This window comes from Dermochelys coriacea, chromosome 1, assembly GCF_009764565.3.
Source record: "Dermochelys coriacea isolate rDerCor1 chromosome 1, rDerCor1.pri.v4, whole genome shotgun sequence".
NCBI lineage: Eukaryota > Metazoa > Chordata > Testudines > Dermochelyidae > Dermochelys > Dermochelys coriacea.
In genome coordinates, this window is record NC_050068.2 from 185448691 (window position 1) to 185471258 (window position 22568).

The 22568-nt window shown below is 44.7% G+C and overlaps 1 protein-coding gene across 5 annotated transcripts in view; it reads right to left on the minus strand.

Moving 5' to 3' along the window:
* Positions 1-22264, minus strand: part of GJA8 (gap junction protein alpha 8) — a 59820-nt gene extending 37556 nt beyond the window's left edge. For 2 of the 5 annotated variants that reach the window (XR_006279539.1, XM_043509820.1), the window contains exons 1-2: positions 21895-22264; positions 20942-21115 (exon numbers count right to left, since the gene is read on the minus strand). The gene's annotated coding sequence lies outside the window, so the exon portion shown is untranslated. Of the gene's footprint in view, positions 1-6829; positions 6854-13491; positions 14835-18839; positions 18926-20941; positions 21116-21894 lie in introns of those variants that run through there. The other 3 variants (XR_006279544.1, XR_006279543.1, XR_006279540.1) reach the window with 3 other exon arrangements.
* Between the last annotated feature and the right edge of the window lie 304 nt (positions 22265-22568).

Sequence of the window (22568 nt, forward strand, 5' to 3'; positions counted from 1 at the left end):
TGCATTTATTTTCCACACCCTCATTTGGAAGGACTGTTTAAATGCTGAGTGACAGTCCTACCAGATGAAATACATGGAGCCAGGAGAGCTCTGCTACAGTACATCTGCCGTTCCACCCACAAAGACTGATATAATGTGATCCATCTCTCCTGATTCCTTAATTGCAAAATTCTAGGGCTCTGTTGAGATTTAAGATCCTTCCCAACCTAGCCAGATCAGTTTTCAGAGGAGCTTGATGCAAGGTACTGTAATCAACTCACTATTTTTTTTGTGTGTGAGTGAGAGAGATTTTTGCCGCCTACTGGATGGACTCTGAACTGGTGTACTGCATATTATAGGCCCTAACAGCTAAGCAAGAGTCTCCTTTGTCCCAGGTGATAAGGTCTGTGTGTTTGGAGCAGGAAGATCTGGGTTCGATCCCTACTGTAACCCTGTAGTTTTGAGTGGCCATGATGTGCAGCATGGTGACTACAGCAGAGTCCTAAGAGGCCACGGATTTGTTTTAGAAAACATGAACCCCAGAATCATAGCAATGTAGGGCTGAAAGGGACATCAAGAGGTCATCAAGTCCAGCCCCCTGTACTGAGGCAGGACCAAAGAAACCTAGATCATCCCTGACAGGTGTATGTCCAATCTGTTCTTAAAAGCCTCCAGTGATAGGGATTCCACAGCCTCCCTTAGAAATCTATTCCAGAGCTTAACTACCATTATACAGGTTTCAGAGTAGCAGCCGTGTTAGTCTGTATCCGCAAAAAGAACAGGAGGACTTGAGTCTCTCCTGTTCTTTTTACCATTATACAGTAGTTAGAAAGTTTTTCCTAACATCTAACCTAAATCTTCCATGCTGCATATCAAGCCCCTTGTTTCTTGTCCTACCTTCAGTGCACATGGAGAACAATTGATTACGCTCCTTTTTAGCCCTTAACATATTTTAGGAGTGTTATCAGGTCCCCCTGTGGTCTTATTTTCAACACTAAATATTTTAACTTTTTTTTTAAAAAACCTCTCCACATAGATAAAAGGTTTAGAAAACCAGACCATTTTTGCTGCTTTCCTCTAGAATCTCTCTAATTTGTCCACATCTTTCCTAACGCATCATTCCCAGAATTGAACCCATTCCTGCAGCCGAGGCCCTCACCAGCGAGTAGAGCAGGACAGTTACCTTCTGTGAGCTCAGGGATCAGTTTTATCTAATTATATACAAAAAGACCAGCTTAGCACAGATCTTCCTGCTAGCTCAGCCAGGGGAAAACTCCCATTTGGTTCATCTAGCAGAGCTACTGCCAATGGACCTCAGGGTTTCTCAGCTGGCGCTTGAATGTGGCAATGTGCAGGATGCAAACCCCAGCCCGGACAGGGTCCTCCACTAGCTGGTTAGAATCCAATCCAAGCCCCTGCCCATGGTTTCTGTGAAATGAGCTGATGTTCTCAGTTAAATTCCTAGGGGGCAGGGGTCCACATCAAACAGTCCCATCACAGCTGGCACCAATTGAGCTCTTGTTAGCAGTCTCAGCAGAGAGACCAGGGACTGAATGGGACGGGAATGCAGAGTGACACACTCACCTGCAGACAGAGTCCCTCCTGCTCAGGATGGAGGCACTCTGGCCTCACAGTACCAGGAAATTTGCACTGCTGCTACCCATATTTTACCAGTTTTGCGAATGAAGAGAGGACTTCTAGCTCTAGCGCTGAACTTACTAGAAGAAAGAGAGATGTCCCTTCTCTAGGTTGCATGTTCCGTCCATCAGCGGCCAAACAGCCTCCCAGACACCAATACTTCCTCTTTTTCAGTCCTTGTAAACAAGGCCATTGAATTGTTGCCTTGGGGCAGGAGTGGCTTCCTCACAATCCATGGGTAGACAAACAAACCCACATCACAATTATCCTACTTGTACAAGCGCAGGGGCAGAAGTCTCAGATCTTGTCCTGACTCCTCCAGACTCCTGGGAGAGAAAGTGTGGGCATGGGAACCAGAAGTCATGTGAGGCGGAGAACAGTCTCCCCCCATCCCTATCCAATGCAAAAGAGTTAATATGATCTCTGCTCTGGCATGTCCTAAGGCTTTTGAAGGGTGGAGTTTCAGTCAGATTCTATCCTGCAGCATCCAGCACTTATAGCAAGGCAGAAATCCCATTATTATCAAAGTTAAGCTCAAGATTTAAAGGGGCATGCATCTTATCATATATTTGCATTTCCTTTTCAATAAAATCTGGTTTCTTACATTTGAAAGACACTTCCCACTTTGCTGGTAACTTCTCTCAAAGCCTCATACTCTGCAGATTTTACACCCTGGGTGTGTGTGTGTGTGTGATACACACAGACCTTTACAATCTCTTATCACACAAAATTCTTTTAGCAAACACCTGAGAGCTGCAGTCCCTCTCCCTGCTGAAGTCCCCTGATGGAGCTAGGCAGGGGCACGTGCAGTTATGTCATAAGAGAGACTTTTTTTAGGGTCTGCTAAAATTCTTAGCAAATACTATTAGAGCATGATCTGAAATAATTTTTCATAAGCCTATGCTTTTAATTTGTCCTCTCAACTCTAGCAAATGCACTAGTCCTAAACAACAATTGTGGCCCTACCAAGTTACATATTGAAAACTTCAACCATTTTTCCTGGATCCCTATTAAAAAAAAAGCAGGGGGCCTATTTTGTGGTTGGGGGGTGGTTGGTTAGGTTTTTTGTTATTAAAAAAACCACACACACAACGTCAGAATCCCCCAACCCAGGGGGCATTCCAGGATGTGCATGGCATGGCAGATGCAGGTGGAAAGATCAGGGTGAAGGCAGCTTGACAGGGGTGGTCCTACCTCCTAATGATTCTACTCCCCTTCCACAGCTCATAGAGGTTCCTGCAGCACTGCTCAGGACTACCCTAGCCTGCACCAGCAGTTGAGCTCACCCCCAGCAGCCCCTGAGTAGGGGAAGTACAAGCCAGCTCCTCACTGCCCCTGCATCAATGCTTGTATGAAAGGGGCTTTTTATTGAGACAAGGGTACAAAGACACTGCTCATTGCTCAGCCATTTCAGCCACCACAGAAATGTTAACTCAGCTTGCATGGACTCAATATGCTTGACGTTCCCCAAAATAAGCTTTTGTCATACTAATTATTCCGTCTTTTGATATTAGAGCTGCATGGCCATACAACTTGGGAAAGTTTGATGCAGTATTTTGAAAAGAAGATTTATGTAGCAGGGAGGTTTCCTCACACTTCCTCAATTGGTTTTCTAAGTCTTTCTTCAGAAGATGGCCCCTCAGAGTGGTCCTCACCCACTTGCACAGATGTGATCCTGGTACGCCGGACCTGCTGCTAGCCATCCTCTCCACACCTGAAGGTCCCCACCACATCCATCTTTCCTACCTTCACCATGAACTAGTTTCCCTGTTATCATACTGAGCCCCACTGCACTGCCTCGCTCCCATTCAGCTGGGTGTGTTCTACTTCGCAGCCAACTTGTAATGCTGCAATTTGTAATCTAACAGAAGCTGGTTGCTTGGTATTTTCCTACATAGCAAGATATTGTACAGCAAGCCAGGTTGTGAATCTACAGTGACCGCACTTGCCACCTAGCAATCCACCATGCAGATCTGGCTACAGCACAGCAAAAGTCACAGCATGAGGCTCAACATCCTATGCTTTCAAGCAGCAATACACAAGCTGCCCTCTGGGTCCTTCACTGTGCTGCGCCCTCTGGTTAGGGTGACCAGATGTTCCGATTTTATAGACCCAATTTTTGGGTCTTTTTCTTATATAGGCTCCCCACCCCCGTCCCGATTTTTCGCAGTTGCTGTCTGGTCACCCTAAGCAGGGTCCACACAATAAGTTACTGTATGGCAAGCTAGTGCACTGTAGATGCACTCCCTGGCTTGCCATGCACTAATTCACTGTGGAGACATGCCCCAGGGTTTGGAACATCGAAAGCTCTGTTGTGGGTTAAAATGGTACACTATTGAATGCGGAGGAGGGTAGACAGACAGATATCATAACACAGCACATCACAAAGGTATTTGTCTGAAAAAGACTTAAATGGGGACCAGAGTCAAATTGGGAGCCTAGAACCTGTGGGTTCTCTGTGGATTTCTAACCTATTCATCTATAGTTTTACACTGTCCACCACCATAGTGTCTGAGTAGCCATAGCTTAGGGTTTGTCTAAGACCTGTCTGTGTACCACCTACCCCAGCTCTGTGGGAACCCCAAAGATTTGGAGCTTTGGTGGGATATGGATAAGTGGCCAGATTTCAAAAGCTCCTATGAACATACACCTCTGCCCCGATATAACGTGTTCCTCAGGAGCCAAAAAATCTTACCGCATTATAGGTGAAACCGTGTTATATCAAACTTGCTTTGGCCTCGAGCATTTCCGTTATTAATAGTCACTTCCCGCCCCCTGACTGACCCCTCAGAACCGCCGACCCATCCAACTCCCCCCGCTCCTTGTCCCCTGACTACCCCCTCCAGAGACTCCCCCGCCCCTAATCACTCCAGAACCCCACCCCCTACCCAACCCCCCTGTTCCCTGTCCCCTGACTGTCCCAACCCCCATCCACAACCCTGCCCCCTAACAGGCCCCAGGGACTCCCACGCCCTATCCAACACCCCTGTTCCCTGACTGCCCTGCCCCCAGAACCTCCGAACCATCCAACCCCTCCTGCTCCCTGTCCCCTGACCGCCCCCCTGAGACCCTCTGCCCCTTATCTAACCCCTCGGCCCCAGCCCGGCACCCTTAACACGCCTCTCAGAGCAGCGTGTCGGAGTCAGACACGCTGATCCGTTGGAGTGTGCAGCCCCGCCCCCCCAGAGTGCTGCTTTACCGTGTTATATCCGAATTTGCGTTATATATGGGTCGTGTAATATCGGGGTAGAGGTGTATCTTCACCCTGGGAACCCGACTAGCAGCCTCAGGAGATCAGGCTGCTTTGCAAGAATCCTACTACGTCCTACTTTTGTCTGGAACAGAAACACCACAAGCACAGCCTCTCTTAGAGTACATCTGCTTGCAGTCCTGACAGACCAGAAAGTTCCTCAGTCTGGGATTTCCCCCCTCCCCTGCAAACATTTACAAAGTTAACCTAACTTGTCTGAACCTCAAAGAAGCTGAGGTTGAGCTAAAGGTTAGGTCAGTTCTTATACCCCAGTACCCAGCCTTAATCCATCTCAGTTCCCATTTCCAACTCCAGGAGTTGCTGCTGCTGGCTGCGCACTCAGGGCTAGAGTCTCCCCTCTGCTACAGCCTTTTTGCAGCACTCAGGCAGAGTAAAAGGGCCATAAAGATGGATAAACCAGCTACCCGGAGATTCTTCAAGGGTAGGGAGACTCCCTGGGTGGCTCTGTGCCATTTCTCCTGTACAGTTGTGGCTGAGAGGAAAAGAGTGTCTGGCCAGAGCACAGCTGCACTCTGGCTGTCCCAAGCTGCCAGAATGGTCTCCTGGGATCATGAGCAGTCAGGCACAGGCAACAACAGCCCTGAGGCTACTCTAACATACATTGGGGTCTGAACTAGTCCTTGTCTGGCCCCAGAATCAGAGATAATAGAAGGTGGTGTGTCAAGCCTCCTTGGCCCACCCCGCTTTGGTTGCTATGTTGAGTGAAGCTCAGCCAGTCTCCAACAGCAGGGCCAAAGCATTGTGTTCAGTTAATTTAAGGCAGTTTTGTTTGTCATTTCTCCAAGTGGCTGTTGGGAACCAAGTGGCTCTACTGCCCTGTTGGGGCTCCAAAGTCACATCCATAGAGAAATCCAGGGGAATTCCATGTCTGCATTCCTCTCTGGCCATTTTGGGACTAGTTGCTTTCATAGCAGCGTGCATGGAAATACGGGTGTGTAGGACCCAGTTTCTCCCTCCATGGGGGCATATGAAAGAAAAGAAGAGGGTGCTAAGTATGTGGTAGCTGGGGAATCCTGCTTAGACCAGTTCCAGTTTGCTATAACTGGAACGAATTGCACTCAGTTCAAAGCCTTGACTAACAAGCCATCGCTATCCCTCACTGGTAGATGCTAGAGCAGGGACAGAGATAGCAGAAGCAGGAGACCAGGCAGAAACAGCAGCTCCTGTGTGCCTTCAAGATAAAAATTAGCATCAACACCCAGCAACAATGCCAAAGTTTTAGAGAGGCCCAAGCTGCCATCTGATTCAGCGTCTAGGCAGGATATTGATTAGAGGGGCTATTCTTTATTCCTCTGCTATTGTTTGAACACTCACTGCCCTTGTGACACCAGCAGCAGCCGTGGGAACCCAGCAGCTTTGGTGTTAAAAAGTGCTCTTATCACCACGCTGAGCAGAAAGATCTCTGTTACAGATGGTGTGTCTGATAGGCAGAGAGAGGCATTATAACAGAGTGTCTTATTTGTAGCATGGAGTGTATACTGGACGCCCAAACATACACCTCCTACACATATTACTTGATTTAGCTCTTCAGCAATTCAACACTCCCTGACCCTGAACTATACAGGCTGTAATTAAAGAGACTGCTCAGTGTACCAAATCCCTAAGCTGCCAGTAATGTGCCAAGTGTACTGCGACCTGGAGGCAAGCACTGTAGGTGCTTCAGCAGCTAGACCTTGTAGGTGCTGCCTTGGTGGGTCCCCATAACCACCCAGACACATGGCTAAGGAAAAGGGGCATTTTATAAGGGCTGGCAGGAAAGGGAAAGTCTGCAGATATCCTAGGAACAGAGGCTTAAACAATTACAGTTCAAAATGAGCAACAGTGTTTTTTGGTTGGGTCCCTGGGGCAGTCCAACTGAAAGTCAGGGCTTGTCTGGCCTAGTGCCTGGGTTGTTTTCTCCAGTCTGGTCTTTATTCAAACATATAGGAGCTTACAGGTGTCCAGGCCAGGCTCAGTTAGTGTTTCCTAAACAGTGGGTCTCAATGTATTAATTTAGATGGAGCAAATGAACCAAAGGTGTTAACATAACCCAGCCACAGTCCAACATTAAGCTGTGCTACACAAAGTTCAGGATTTTCTATACAAACTCCTTAGCCTGCTTAGTACCATGGCCAACACACCATCAGAGGACCTTTTAACCTTTTATTAGAGATTCAGAAAAGAAGCGGGGAAACAGTTAAAGCATTTGAAATAGGAAGTATAGAATAATTTTAACGGCATCTCCTGGTCCCTTTAGCTAGAGAAAGTTTTAGAAGGAATGGTTTCAGAGTAGCAGCCATGTTAATCTGTATTCGCAAAAAGAAAAGGAGTACTTGTGGCACCTTAGAGACGAACAAATTTATTTGAGCATAAGCTTTCGTGAGCTAGTGAGCTGTAGCTCACGAAAGCTTATGCTCAAATAAATTTGTTCGTCTCGAAGATGCCACAAGTACTCCTTTTCTTTCTAGAAGGAATGAGACTCTTCTCTTACTTTACTCTCCTGTAGATGGTATCAAAGAAAGTAAGAATTGTCTTTCACAGGGCAGGCCTCCTCCCTCACGCTGGATTCCTCTCTGCAAACAGCCCTCATACACTCCCACAGCAAGTTCAACACCCAGTGCTTTATTTCCAGCATGATATAGAAGTCCTTGTCTCCCCCCCAATTCCCCATAAGGCTTTTACCTTCTCCCTAAGCATAAGGCAGTGCAGGGAAGAGATCTCACCTCCCTGAGATCCTGGGCTTCTCTGGACCTTCCTTCTAGCCTTTTGTTCTCCCTCGTCTTATCTCTCTTTTAATTATCCTCAGCTGAGGCACTAAATCACCTTGTTAATTGGCTAACCCTCCAGTCCTTATCCAATTATCTCCTCAGTTTGGCCCACATGGAGACACCTGCCAAGTGCACAGAGTGGTGAGTCAGCCTTAGGCTACTCACACTCTATCATACTGTCCTTTCAGGGGAGGAGAAAGTATCTGAAGTGAGCTAGAACTGTTGGAGCCCTCCCATCGACATAGCACTGTCTACACTGGGAGTTAGGTTGGTATAACTGCATGGTTCAGTTTGTAGCGTAGACCAGGGATCAGAGTTTTATCCTCTCTGTAAACCTCCATCCACTAGAGGGTGACAGAATCTAAGCATTTGAGCCAGACTGATTTAATCCAGTAAAGGACAGGGGTGCTACATGGTGCTACAGGATTCTGACCAACCAAATTCTGCCTGATTGCCTTTGGAGAGGTGAAACTAGTCACTGTGTATATACTACTGCTTGTTCTCCACTCACATTAGATTCCCAAACATCATCCCTTGGTTCTGTTGTTTCCATCTTTAGAGGACTTTGTTTGTTTCTATCTTTAAAAAAAATCAAAAGAAAAGAAAAAATCCTGTAGGCAGTGAGTGAACAAACTTGAACATTCAAATTCACTTGAAAGAAATCTAAAATGAAACCCCACAATGCATTGTTGTGTTGGTAGTGTAATCATAGGGTATTCTCTGTGTAGCATATTATTCTGGTGTCAAGAAACATTCTCCACAATGTTGCAGCACACCTTTCTCTGTATGTGTTTATGTTTATTCATTTTTTTACAATTTGCTAATGGTGTGTATCAGCCAACCCCTTTCTAGAGCTATCATTCTTCAGCTCAATTTCTTCCCCCAGTTTTAACCCGTCAGGACTCATCCATGGTTCTTCTCCAATTTTCAGGAAATGGACAACTAAGCAAAAAGTGAGTTGAACATTCAGTCATAGAGGGCTAAATCCTGTATCGTAGAAGTCAATGGGAGCAGGCTTGGGCTCTGAAAGATCCCCCAACACACCCTCTCTACCTGGGATATAGTTACTGGTCTCACTTCTTCTCTAACTGTACGTACTACACTAAAACTGGCTCTTTGAAAGTTCCCACACCATAGTTTGCTTTTTAGACTACTGGTGCACAATGAGTAGATGTTCATAACTTCATAGATGTTAAGACATAATCTGACCTCCTGTATTAACCAGGCCAAGACCGTCACCCATTAATTTCTGCATCAAACCCATGACTTCTGTTTGAACTGTAGCATATATTTTCATGGAGCTGTTCCCAGTAATGTCCATGAAATCTTTTTCATGATGAGCTACAATTAACTTAGAACCCAGAAGTGCATGAGTACTTCAAACCAGTGGTTCTCAACCAGGGGTATGTGTACCCCTTGAGGTACGCAGAGGTCTTCCAGGGGGTACATCAGCTCATCTAGATATTTGCCTAGTTTTGCAACAGGCTACATAAAAAGCACTAGCAAAGTCAATACAAACTAAAATTTCATACCGACAATGACTTGTTTATACTGCTCTATATACTGTACACTGAAATGTAAGTACAGTTTTTGTATTCCAATTGATTTATTTTATAATTCTATGGTAAAAATGAGAAAGTGAGCAATTTTTCAGTAATAGTCGCTGTGACACTTTTGTATTTTTATGTCTGATTTTGTAAGCAAGTAGTTTTTAAGTGAGGTGAAACTTGGGAGTACGCAAGACAAATCAGACTCCTGAAAGGGGCACAGTAGTCTGGAAAGGTTGAGAGCCACTACTCTAAACTATTCCTCCCAACAGTCATTATCTTGCATTTGTCTACAATGAATTTCATCTGCCACTATGCTCTTGAATCACCTAGTTTTATTACAGGTTTCAGAGTAGCAGCCGTGTTAGTCTGTATTCGCAAAAAGAAAAGGAGTACTTGTGGCACCTTAGAGACTAACAAATTTATTAGAGCATAAGCTTTCGTGAGCTACAGCTCACTTCATCGGATGCATCCGATGAAGTGAGCTGTAGCTCACGAAAGCTTATGCTCTAATAAATTTGTTAGTCTCTAAGGTGCCACAAGTACTCCTTTTCTTTTTGCTAGTTTTATTAGATTCCTCTGGAGTTCCTCACAGTCTTCCCTGGCCTAGACTAACCTAAACAGTACACAGACTCTAGCTGGTATAGAATATTGCTGCCTGCCTTCGCCATGGTTTAGGCTGCTGTAAGCATATCAGGTCTATCCCACATCCCTCCACTGGCTCCCAGTCTAAACAAACCCCAGCAACATTAAAGACCAAATTTCAATTTATGAACTGCCACTACAGCTGCGTTCCTCTGGGACAATGCAGATCTCAAAGCTTAGGACAATGTGCACGACAGCTGGGGACAAAGCATTTTCTGTCAAGGAGAGCTGGGTACAAAACAATTTTCCAGAGGAGAGCAGGTGAAGACCTTCCTCTCCTAGAAAGTCTTTCCACCATATGTGTCGCTCACAGTATTGATACCCACTTCTACCCCAAAAATCCCAACCAAGCAAAACAAAAAAAGTTACCCTGAAACATATCAACCTTAAAAAAAGTAAGTAAAATCTAAAAAAAGCAAACTCCATCAGAAACACAATTTTGACCCTGGAAAGGAAGAAGTGCAAGAGACCTCACTAGGACTTAGCTATCACTATTGATTTTACATGGAAGGTGCTCAGATACTACAGTGATAGATGGCAGTACAAAACCCTAGTTAAGAAAGAAAATTTTGTGTCATTTCCATATTTGACCACCTCACTGTTCATCCCCTTGTCCAGATCACTAATAAAATATCATTGCTCTTACCAGGGATCTTTGGGGCACCCCACTGTTAATCTCTTTCCATGTTGAAAACTGACAAAACTGTTCCTGCTCTTTATTTTCTATCATTTAGTTTCTGATCCATAAAAGAACTTCCCCTCTCAGCCTGTAACTACTTGTTTTTTCTTAATAATCTCTTGGGAAGGTCTTTGCTGAAGGCTTTTTGAAAAACCAAATACATTGTTTCCCCCAGTTCTCCTTTCTCTACTATTTTACTGACATGTTTGAACAATTTGAGTAGATTGAAGAGTCACAATTTATCTTTACAGAAGCTGTGCTGATCTTTCCCTGTTATGAACCTGATCCAGTGTCCACTGAACTGAATGGGAGTCTCCTCAGGCCACAAACCATGTTCACCCAGGTGTTTTATAACTCTGTATTTAATTGTTGCTTCCACCAATATCCTGGTTCTGGTCTAGGCCCTGGCTCGCTAGTCTGTATTCCTAGTGCCTTTTTTAAAAAACAGAAGAATCATTTCTTCCCTCCAGTTCTCCAGTAGATCGGTTGGTTTGAATCAGAGATTGGCTATTTTTGTGAGCTGTTGAGGCACTTCTGAAGTTCCTTCTGAACCCTTCAGTCTGGACCATCCGTTCCCAGTGACATTCCGCTCTCTAATTTATCAGTTTGTTCCAGCACCACCCCTTCCGACACTTTGGGTGACAATGCCTCAGCTTGGCTTCTGGCACTAAAAAGAGTAGGGGCCTGATCCAGAATCCTCATTCCCCACACCCCCCATCTGCCTGCCTACCCACCTGCCTGTCCTCCAATAGGCTTTGCACCTCTCTAAGACCAAAGCATCTTTAAATCATCTTCAACAGCTACCTGGGGATCCCCCTGATGTAGGGGAATGCGCTCATAGTGTAGAGCTGGCCTCGGTGGCCCTACTTCATCCACTCCTTGCCCCTTGCATCAGAGAAGAGTAACAGGGATGTCAAAGCAAACCTGAAGCACAGCTGTTACTTTGGCAATCCCAGCAGCAGAACAACCCCTTGGGTTCTTGCAGTCAATTGTAATTTAGAGCAGACCTGAAGCTGCACTAAGTAATGCCAGGGATGAAATGGCCCCAAGCAGTCCCAAAGACTGGAGGGGTGTAACGATGGCTTACGGCAAAAAAGTTATGTCTTCTCTGCAATGTCCTTGTTCTCCCTGACTGCAATGTAAAACCCAAGTATGTGTGAGAGTCCCTCCATAATTGTGCTCCTTCATTTCACCACCTACTACATGACAGCTAGAAAAATTGCAGTGGCTGTGATGGCCATTATCCATCCATTTCAGTGAGTTAAATGATAAATAATAGCAGAAGGAGAAAGAAATGAAGAGGTAGAGGGAGAAATCTTTACATATTTCTGGCTATGATTGGGCTGAATACTCCAAATGTACGAACCACCTCCAAATTCATCCCTTTCTCACAGTTGAACTGTGACGCTTCCTGGGAGTACCCAGGGTTGTGAGGCACTTTGCCCTTAGCATGACAAAGCCTTGTCTGTGCCTGCCTGGGGTCAGCTCCCCAATTGCACCAGCCATGAGAAACATAAGCACTCCCCTTTCAGTCTGCCCAGGCTTCACTACCCCTCTTCTGGTAAGCAACGGGCTCACTCCAACCGCCGAGATCTCCATCATCCCCCTGGAGTGTTCAATCCCTGGCCCATTGGATACTCGCAGTACTCACAGATCCGCCATTCCCAAAGGAAGAGTACACCTTACTTACCAGTTACATCTCAGGATGACCGCTCAGCTCCACTTACAGCATTTAGATATGTTTATAGTGAAAACAAGTAAATGTTTTTTTAACAAAGAATGGAGATTTGAGCAGAAGAAAGTAGAATAAATGGAAACAAAAGATAATATATAAAATAAAATTATAACACCCTTTCTAGAGCCTAAACTTAACTAGCAAGACATTCCCCTGTCTCATAAAGATTAGTTCACCCCAAGTGTTTCTCCCAGCATTAAACAGCCAGACCAGCTATGATCCTACATTCATAAGACAAGCCAGCAGGCAGCCTTTTTCTTAGGTAAAGGGTATCCCGGTGTATCTCTGCACCCTCAGATATAATTCAAGTCTTGTAAACAATGTAACCCCTGGTGCTTGTTTTTTCCTGTTGAAACTCTCCCCTGCAGACTTCACAATCTTTAGCATTTTTCTCACTTGCTTATGATTTTTCTCAGACTGTAAATAGGTATTTATTGTGAAGTATACAACACTCAATCTACATATAGCCAGACAACTAGATAAGTATCTCCTGCTTGAAATAAACTTGTTTACCTTCTGGTGATAACTCACAGCTCTTAAGAGCATAATTATCAGTACATAAACGTATCTCCTTACGTAACATCCACACATATATTTCACAATGATTATGATGATCACTGTGACACAGGCTTTCAGTAGAGACCTTACATGACACTCTTTGATGAACTATTATGTAGAAATCAGACCCAGGGGATCTCTGTACTCCACTTGACACCAAGAGATCCCTGGGTCATATGAACCTACTCTAAAGCAGTAGAGGAGTAAAGGAGTAGCCAATTATTTTTTATCAAGGTCCAAATTTCTTGGTCACGGTAAAGTCAAGGTCCAGACTCCAGAGAAACATTTTTCACACTGTAAGTGCCCCTGTTCAATGAACACATACAGTGCTGTGCATTAGTAATATAACCAGGGCCTACTGCTTATATTTTTAGTACATTAAATGAAAAATCAAATCAAATCACCGTATAACCTAAAAATAACCTCCAATAAAGTTGCAATAAATTACTTTGAGAAAGTACATGGATAAAATGTCAAATAGATGCAAATATTAGCATTAAAACACTTTCAGACAATTGTTTTAAGTTTTGAATGTGTTTTGAGATTACCAAGAGTATTAACTTAGGTTTTGTCAAATAAAATTATTGTAGGCATATATGTATATAAGTTGATAGATAAACATATTTGCAACTTTCAAGCCTTTAGTGGTTTATTTAATATTAGTATCAGAGTTTGAAAGAAATTAACAGTGCACATGAACTCTTCATCTTTATGATTCAAGTCTTTCCTACAACAAATACACACCCACCAACACGTGTATTAAGCAAAAGAATCATGAATAATTACTGTGAAATCTGTTAAAACTGTAGTGTCACTACTGAAAATGTAATTTTATATGGCAATACAATTTTATAATATGGGTGAATAATGTATAATTAATTATTCTACTCACCATCAGTGGGAAAAGTGACAGGTCCTCTGTTGGACAAGGGCCTTGAAGTTAGGAGTGAGTTCAGTCAATGCAAGACAGGCAATTGCACTGTTGATTATCAGTCAGAATGAAGCAATTATGTGATTTAATGTTATTCATTGTTGAGAATGCCAACTCACACATGTATGTTGAGCCAAACGTAGTCAAAATGTTAAATGCCACTTTCCTCAAGTGTGGATATTTGGAGTCCAGCACAGGTTTTCCAGAAAGTTTCAGGTGTAGTTTCAGTGTATTGCACCTTAAGTAATTAATCTGCTTATAAATCAGTAAGCTCCAGCTGTAGTTTTGCTTTTTCAACATCTGGAAAGGATGCTTTTGCTTGATCACACCGTGTGCCATTTGCTTGGGTTCCTTACCAACAGAATGGTTTCCTTACAAACAGAGAGATGTCTTTAACACCTTCAAATTCTTGGAACCTCTGCAGCAAGTTTTGAAGAAGCCTGTCCAGAGATGATGACATCAGATTCACATCTGCATTGTCCTGGCAGCTTAGCAGCATCAAGAAATGCAGCATCTTCCCAGTTTCCAAATCACTTTTGAAGAGACTAAGTTTGTTCTGAAGTGAAGTGACACTACTGTGGAGATTCACTACATTGTGATTTCACCCCTGTAGCTTTGAGTTGAAATCATTTAAGTGGCCTGTTAAATCAACAAGGAAGGCCAGGCTGTTCATGCTTGTGACATCCCTCAGAAATATGTGTAGCTCTTCTGCCTTTTTCCCTGGAATGTTATATACATATTCTTCCACATTAACTCAAATTTCCCACTGCCTTCTTAGTACTTGTTCTCTGCTCAGCCAAAGGATGTCATTATGAACCAACAGGTCATCGTAATCAGCAGAAACTTCTGAAATAATTTTTTTGAACTGTCTGTGTTGCAGTGATGACTTGGACTGAAGGAAGTTGACAAGTTTAATCACCATTGATATTACATTGTGCAAAGCTTAGCGATGAGTATCCTAAAGTGCGGTTTGGTAGATTACACAGGGACAGGAAATCAAATTCGAGTTCAGACCTTGCAGGTGTTTCACAAGCCCTTGGTGATTACCAATCATGGAAGAAGCAACATCTGTTGTAATTGACACACTCTGAGTCACGTCAAAACCTTCATTAGACAAAACAGTTTGAACAGTATTAAACAAATCCTCATTTGTCGTGCAATTGTTATGTAGTATAAGGAAGAACAAATCCTCCACAAATTTCTCTCCACCAAAAAAAACAGGCATACAGCCATGGGCGGCAGGTGAACGATAGGCTTTGAGAGGCTAGCCCCCAGCTCTGCCCCTTCTGCCCAAGGCCCTGCACCGCCACTGGAACACAGAGCCCTTCCACCGCAGCTGTGGGCCCACCAGGGCTCAGCCTCCCCTGCCCTGCAATACCTGCCATCCATGCATACGTAGTAGCTGAATTGTATCCCTGATATCACAGGATTCATCCACTGCCAGGGAAAATTTTCCCATTTTCTGTTTCTCAACAACTGCTTGAAAACGTCTTGCACCATCATCTCAGCGTGCCTAATAGCTGTTGTGTTTGAGACTGGCAGTTGTATGAAAACATCAACAATGTCTTTCTTTTCTGCAAAAAAGGTTTCAGCTGTAGTAACCATACTGCTTAATAATATCTGCATCTGAACAAGGTTTCCTGTGTTTTGCCATTACCCACACACATCTCAATGAAGCTTCAATTGCCTTTTCCTAACCACAAGTAGCCTTTGAAATAATATTTGTGCTCTGAAAATATGCATTCTTTAATGAAGCGATCTTGTCTGATCTTAAACAGGAGCCCCGTGGATATTTGTGATCAAATTCCATGTGCTTCATTTTGTATTGCTGTTTGATGTTCCCACTTAGCAATGGCCACAGTCTCTGTACAAATTAAACATACTGGTCGATCTTTTGAATGTTGTGGCAAAATAAAGCGTCAGTCCACTCTTCTTTAAATGAACCATTTTTTGTGTCACCTTTCCTTTTTTTACTTCTTTTTTTGCTTTGCTGCCATGTTTAAACGCAGTGCCATTAAACGTCAGAAGTGCAGGAAGCAGGACTACCTTCGCTCTGGAGCTCTGCACCCCTACCCCCCCCCACAAGGCAGGGAGAAGGGGTGCAGGGAGGGAGAGGAGAAGGGGGAGAGGCACAAGAGCCCTCCCCTTGTCATAGGAGTAGAGGGAAGGGAAGAGCAGAGCTGCCCCAAGACACTGAACTCTTTCTTCTCCTTCCTGACTCCTGAGGGGCAGCAGGGGTAGAGAACATTGCCTGATTCCTGCAGCAACCCTGACTGGCAGCAAGGGAGAACACAGCCAATCAGAGGCAGTTTCTCCAAGACAGACAGGAACTATGCCCCCCTCGGCAGCTTAGGTGGAATTGTGGACATTTTATTTGTGGAGTTCGTGACCCAGGGGTGCCATTTCAAATGTTGATGGGGGAAGCAACTTTAACCATGGTTCCAGAGGCTGTTTGGCTGTCAGCCCTGGGGCGGCAGGGCACCCACTGTCAGCTCTGCAGGTGGTGGGGTTCGGCCTGTCAACCCTGCACGCGAGCCGGGGCTCCCGCTGTCAGCCCCACATGTCTGGCAGGACTCTAGCTGTCATCCCAGGGGGGCTCCCATGGGAGCAGGTGCACCATTTAGAAAGAGTAGGGGGTCATCCCCCGCCCTGAGTTTTGTGTCAGCCCCAGGCAGCTGGGGCTCCCATTGTCAGTCCGGGGTGTGGCAGGACTCAGGTTGGCGTTGCTCCCACTGTGAGCTTCGGCAGGTGCGCAGGGCTGACAGAAAACCCAGGGAGAAGGTGCCCCTCTGCCCTCCCTAGATGGTGCCCCTGCTGTGACCATCTTTGACCAGGGGCACACAAAGCACTGTTGCCACAGTTAGGCTAAACTGCAGGTGGGACTGAGCTACAGATGCACCTTCTGGCCTCTTGAGTGCGCTGTGGCCCCTGTGGAGCAGGCAGTCAGGCGCCTTTGCTGATGCTGCCCCTCAGTCACAGGCACCAGTGGTGGCCTGTGGTGGTGGCAGCAGTAGGTGAGGGGCACAGTATTGGTGTCAGGCTCCTCCACCTTATCCCACAGCCCCAGCTCCCCCAAGCCTCCAGCATGTGGCCAGTCACTCCTCTACCCGCACTAGCACCTCCTGCACTGATTGCCCATGGCTCCCCCCAGAGTTTCGCAGTCTGGTCAAAAACATCTGGTAGTCAGGATGTGGCAGGCAGTCCGCCTCTTGACTCCCACTGCTCTAAAGTGTGTTGAATGGCAAATAAAAACTCAGAATCCATCTACTTAAGCAAAGTGCAGCTTGCCATTCATTCAGCAGTCCCAGTACCATTCAGCACATGCCATCACTGACCTGCTTGCAATTCCCTTAAAGTTACTCTAGCTAGCTATCTCTCCAGGTTTTTATACTGGTGCCCATCACCATGGTGTCTGCCTTACTGACTGATTTTAGTTTGCTGCAGGAGTATAAATCTGATTCATAGTGGAGTAAATAACTCCCGTATTTTCTTACTTCTGGGCATGTTTTCTCAAAGAATCTTTTTTATACCAAGCACCTTGGGACAGATTCCATGGGCAAGAAGAAGAGTCACACCTAGCTGGAGAGGGAGAAATAGGAAGGTTTGTTCCGACTTTAAGAAGGGTCCAAGCCCTGGATTGGAAGGAAAAAGATTTGCCCAGACCTTGCTGATGGCATGGGAAGAAGGGTTCTCCCAACTTTTTACGGGAGAGGGAGAAGGTGGTGCTTGTGGGTCTAGATGGTAGGAGACACCTATTGTTTCCATGGTTTAGAGAAGCATTGTAACTTCTGCATGCTAGAGCTAAGCTAAATCTTAGAACCTGCTGACGTTCCCATCTCTCATCCCTTGAGTATTCAATGGCATTAATAGCCATAACAACAGCTCTCAGGGCAGTATCTCTCATGTGTTCCAAACAATCTGGGATCTGCAGACAAATGCTGATATCTAAGCCCAATAATTGGAACAGGTCGCTCAGCATTTTCCTATCAGCATATTTCAAGGCCCTTTAGATTCCTTTCCAGAAAGCCCCAGTCTGCAGCCATCTGTTCTCCTACATAAACTCAGAACTCACTATTATTGCCATAAAATTACTCACGGCAGAAACACAGAATCATGCAGATAAGGCTATTTAAAAAAATCTTTACCAGATGTTAGGTGATGCTACATTATTTCATGCCACACATTTCAGAGCTTCCTTCTACTTTTGTGTGCTGTTAAGTTGTTACCTTACCTGAGACTGGAAATTAGTTCTTAACAGGGACTGACCTGTGCAAATGGTCAGAATTCCCATTTTCCCATCCATCCCACCCTCTGGAAAAATTTTGCATGGCTTTGAACCTTTTCCATTTATATTTTCTATTGCCCTTTCTGTGGACTTATCCCATGGTGTCCCTGATTTGGTGACAACACTCCCAAATACTGAGTGCATTGTTTGGAAACCAGTCTTGGGTTCCCTTTGATCTTAGAAGAACCAGCTGAAGTTGTTTTCCTTCATCAGGGGAAGGTGGGGAAGGCACGGCAAGGGCTAATTATGTGAAGCCCTAGCTTACTCCACATTGGTATCACACGTGAGAACCATCTATCCCACTAGCATGTGCCTCTTGGTTTCTCACACTCGGAGAAACACAAATAACACTCAAGCTTTCCTCAGGATTTGTTAAGGTCATTCTTATCACCTCAGATGTTTTGGCATTTCCTCTTGTTTTTGGTTTTTAAACAACATAATTGATGTTTTCCCACAGGCTTTTCTCAAGGGGACTGATTCCATATTTGCGGACTGCCTTGATAGGTTTAGCTGAAATAAAATTGTTTCTTAGCCACATCAATTTCTTCTAATGACTTTTAACCATTCCTCCCAAAGCAAGCTCTCTTTTAGTTAATATCAATAACTAATCCAATGCTATCATGAAGTTCCTGTATGAATTCATATGTGAGGTTTGTCCCAGAAAATATTTGGACCAGTAGCAGCCCACTTTGGTACCATGGGACAGTCACACAATCAGTGAGATGCAAAAACACCAACCCTCAAGGGGAACACGTAGGTGAGGGTTATGAAGTTTGTGTGCATTTTATCTTGGAAGTTCTAGATCCCAGATTCCTCATATTCCTTCCTTCTGATTTCAAATGCAGTATACACATTTACTGGCAAGGGGAAGGAAGTGATTCCCATCCCATCGTTATTCTGCAGCAACCACCTCAGGCCATGGCAGAGACACAATGAGAAATTGCATGAAAAGTCTATCCAGCTCTCTTTGGGCAAGGAAGGTCACTACAATGCAAAGCCTTGAGAGCCAAGGGGCAAGGAAGTTCTCCAAACAAACTAGTCATATATTGCCCATTATATAACATAAGGATTCCCAATGCTAGTCAATTGCCCACCACATATCATTCAAATTCTACCAACAGTCCCTCATGATTCATACTTTGCCCTGTGCTTTAATCATAACCATTAAGAGTTCTACATAAATCCAGGGGCTTCATTCTCCCTGTTTGCTTAACACACGGCAGGTTCTTATTTGCAATGCTTGGTTGGAGGGCCATTAAAAAATGAATCCAATGTTGTGTTTTACTATAAAGGCCAAGGTGCCCAGAAATACAGGTAAGGATGGATGAGCAGGTTCACACAAAATATAAATAGAACAAAAAAACCTTCATTCATCCAGAAAGCGGAATTGGATATAAAACTTTACTGATCTTTACTGAGCTTTAAACTTTACTGAGTTTTAAAAAAGTTCAGTGCAATGTTGTCTTTTTCTTGTCACGTTTTTCCAGTGAATTTTGGTGCTGGTGCAAGGTACCAGACTGATAAGACCTGGAAGGTGAAGTCTACAGTGTGCATCCATATCTCACTCCCAGGAGCATAGGCGCCGACTCTGTAGGTGTTCCGGGGCTCAAACACCCCTCAAAAAACATAAGGGGTGCTCAGTACCCACCAGCCACTGTGGTTCCTGTGGCCCCCAGGCTGGCTGTGGATCAGCTGTTTGGCAGGCCCCAGGGCTGAGGCACTCAGGGAAGGGGGACAGAAAGAAGCAAGTGCCTGGCAGGTAGGGAGGACTTGGGAGAGGGGGCGGAGTAGGGGCAGGAAGAGGCGGAGCAAGGGTGGGGCCTGGGGAAGAGGCCTATGGGGAACGGGACCTCAGGGCTGGCGTTATCCTAACAAAATAGCTTCAACCTTGTACTTCGTGTGTGTATGTCTTTGGGCAGGGGTGTCTTCCTGTCTCCTTCCATTCACCTCTCTATTGCATGCTCTGCAGTTCTCAATAATATACCCACAGCACATTCTTCACCTGTATGAGACTAGATTGACCAACTGGTCAGAATCCTTGTCACCGGAGGTCTCCAGGGACGGGTAAGGTTTTCACCTCTAGATTAGTGCTTTGAATCCAGCCCCAGTTGGTAGTGATCAAAGCTTATCAGGGAAGGCAGGCCTGTGTTATCTAATAACCTGATTAACCTCTATGAAAAGGGTACAAGGTTTTAGTCAAGTTCCTCGTCCACATTGCCAGAAAGACCACCACAATCGACACTGTCTGGCAGTGAGACAGGCCAAAGATGAATAGTCTCATGGAGAGTAAACACCCTCTTATTCCTAGAGGCAGTCACTCAGGGTTGAGACATGTTGGCTAGGCAACATGAAGCTTGCACCTCCACTTGCCCATACTATATATAATTGCTTTGTTCAGAGAAGACTTCAGTCTCTGAGGCTGTCCACAGCACTAAAATCACTAATAAAAAGAGTGGACAATAAGAATATTTTCTTACTAATTTGTGCACTTAAATAGCTCTTAATTTTACCTACTGGGTCATGTCTTGAAACATTTTAAGAATGCTTTTAAAGATAGCAATCAGGCTTTGGGCAATATGCCCTGTCAAAAGCACTCCTTGTGCTTCAGGGCAATTGTTTTAAATGCTATTTCTGCCATAACGGCCAGCTCAACACTATACCTCTTTTTCTGCAAACCCTTTCGTCATTTTCCCCCCAAGAGATTTCTGTCAGGGAAGGCTCCACACCTTATGGCAAGAGCACCGTGTTCAGGATAGGATTGGGTTTTGGGTCCTCTACCTCCCAAATAGGGTTAATTGTCATGGTTGTGGAGCAGGCCCCTTGTCCTCTTTTCCCACAGCCAAAATAATTTTCTTTGAAGTGAGGCAATTCACCTCTCACTCCTATGTGTCTTCCCCTCTTCACTCTCCCCATCATGCCCTCTTACCTGTTCCCATCCAAAGGTTTCTCCACTGGCATTGTTTTTGTACACTTCTGGCACCATCTTTCCTCCGAGGCTTATGCTCTGGAGCCAGGAAGCCCTCCAGTGCCACAGCTAGCAGAGGAGCAGGTGGCCTCATGAAGCAGGTGCCAGCACAAGTCTCCTCCGGATGGCAGCACTCTGCAGATAGAGGACCTAGAGTATTTTTACCTGGCTGTATCTGTCAGCTCAGCAATTTCCAGGTTATCACATCTGCTTTCATGATGCCAGACATGGAGTATCATCCTACATGGTGGCCTGTTATCTCTTTGCTGAGGGCACTAGCAGAGTATATATCACAACTGACATACCATGGAATTAACATTTATGCACACTGGTAACTTTACCCACATGGGTAGCACCATCAAAGACAGTAGGACTATTCCCATACATAAAGTTACTCACATGCCCAAGTTTTTGCAGGATCAGAGACACCATGATTAATATGGAGAGAATACATGATGATGTGGCACCAGTAAGCAGATTTTAGAGCTGTAAGCTTGGGATGACTGCATTACTTGTAAATGACTAAGCCATGAATAAGTTGCACAGGTCACTCCAAACAGGTGCACCTAAAACATTTACTCTAACAAACACCTCATGTGTTTTGCTTGTGTCACATTTTAGAACAATGATACTTTAGAAATATTTTTGTATAGCTAATATCTGCTATAACCCCCGCCAATAAAGCAGGCTGTGTGAGGGCCTGCTTCAGCAGTGCATTTAGGCAGGTGCTTCCCTATACACACGTGCTTAAGTCTCAATGAACAAAATGGGATTTAAATATGTCTTCAAAGTTAAGCATATGCTTAAGGGCTTTGCTGAATGGGAATGCTGTGCTGAACCATGGCTTTAAAAGCTGTACAGAGCTCAGAGTGACAGACTTGGTAAACATATTTTTTAAACCTCTAGGAACATACCTTTTCTGTATATCAGGCTGTTGCAGTTTTGAGAGCCAGTATCTTGGGATCTTCCAGAGATCATGCAATCACACAGCTCTCTTATGAGACGTAGCAGGTAACTCTAGCCCTAGCGGATTATGACAAAAGACACCGGATCACATCTTAAACCTGTCACTGATCCAGGACTGAATATTGTCCGAGACTTTAGAGAGCAGAGGAATTTTAAATCTCTGCTTTTTGAGCTGCTCAGAGGTTGGGAGTGTGAGAATTTTGAAACTGTGCTGGCTCAGTGCCTTTCAGGATCAGTCTCTCAGGCACCTGTTCCTGCATCATTGAAGTTAGTGATGAGTTTCACCATTGTGTTCAAAGGAAGCAGGATAAGGCCACAATTAAGTAATTAGCACCGTAAGCAAATGTTGCTGCTTTGTGATAAAGGGATTTTGGAAATGTTTAGAACCTAGTTCCCTTTTTTATTCTCTCTCTTGTCAGTGCAAACAGTGAAAGTGCTCAGAGATGGCTAGCCAACCTGAACATTTTATGCTTGCAAATGTAGCAGCATGGCTCTCCACTCTCTTATACCAGCATGATTCCAGTGACTTTCATAGAGTCATGTCACCAATATGCGGGTATAACCATGTGGGGAAGCTGATTGCAGCTAGTTTGGAGCAATGTAAATATTTTTAATAGGCCAA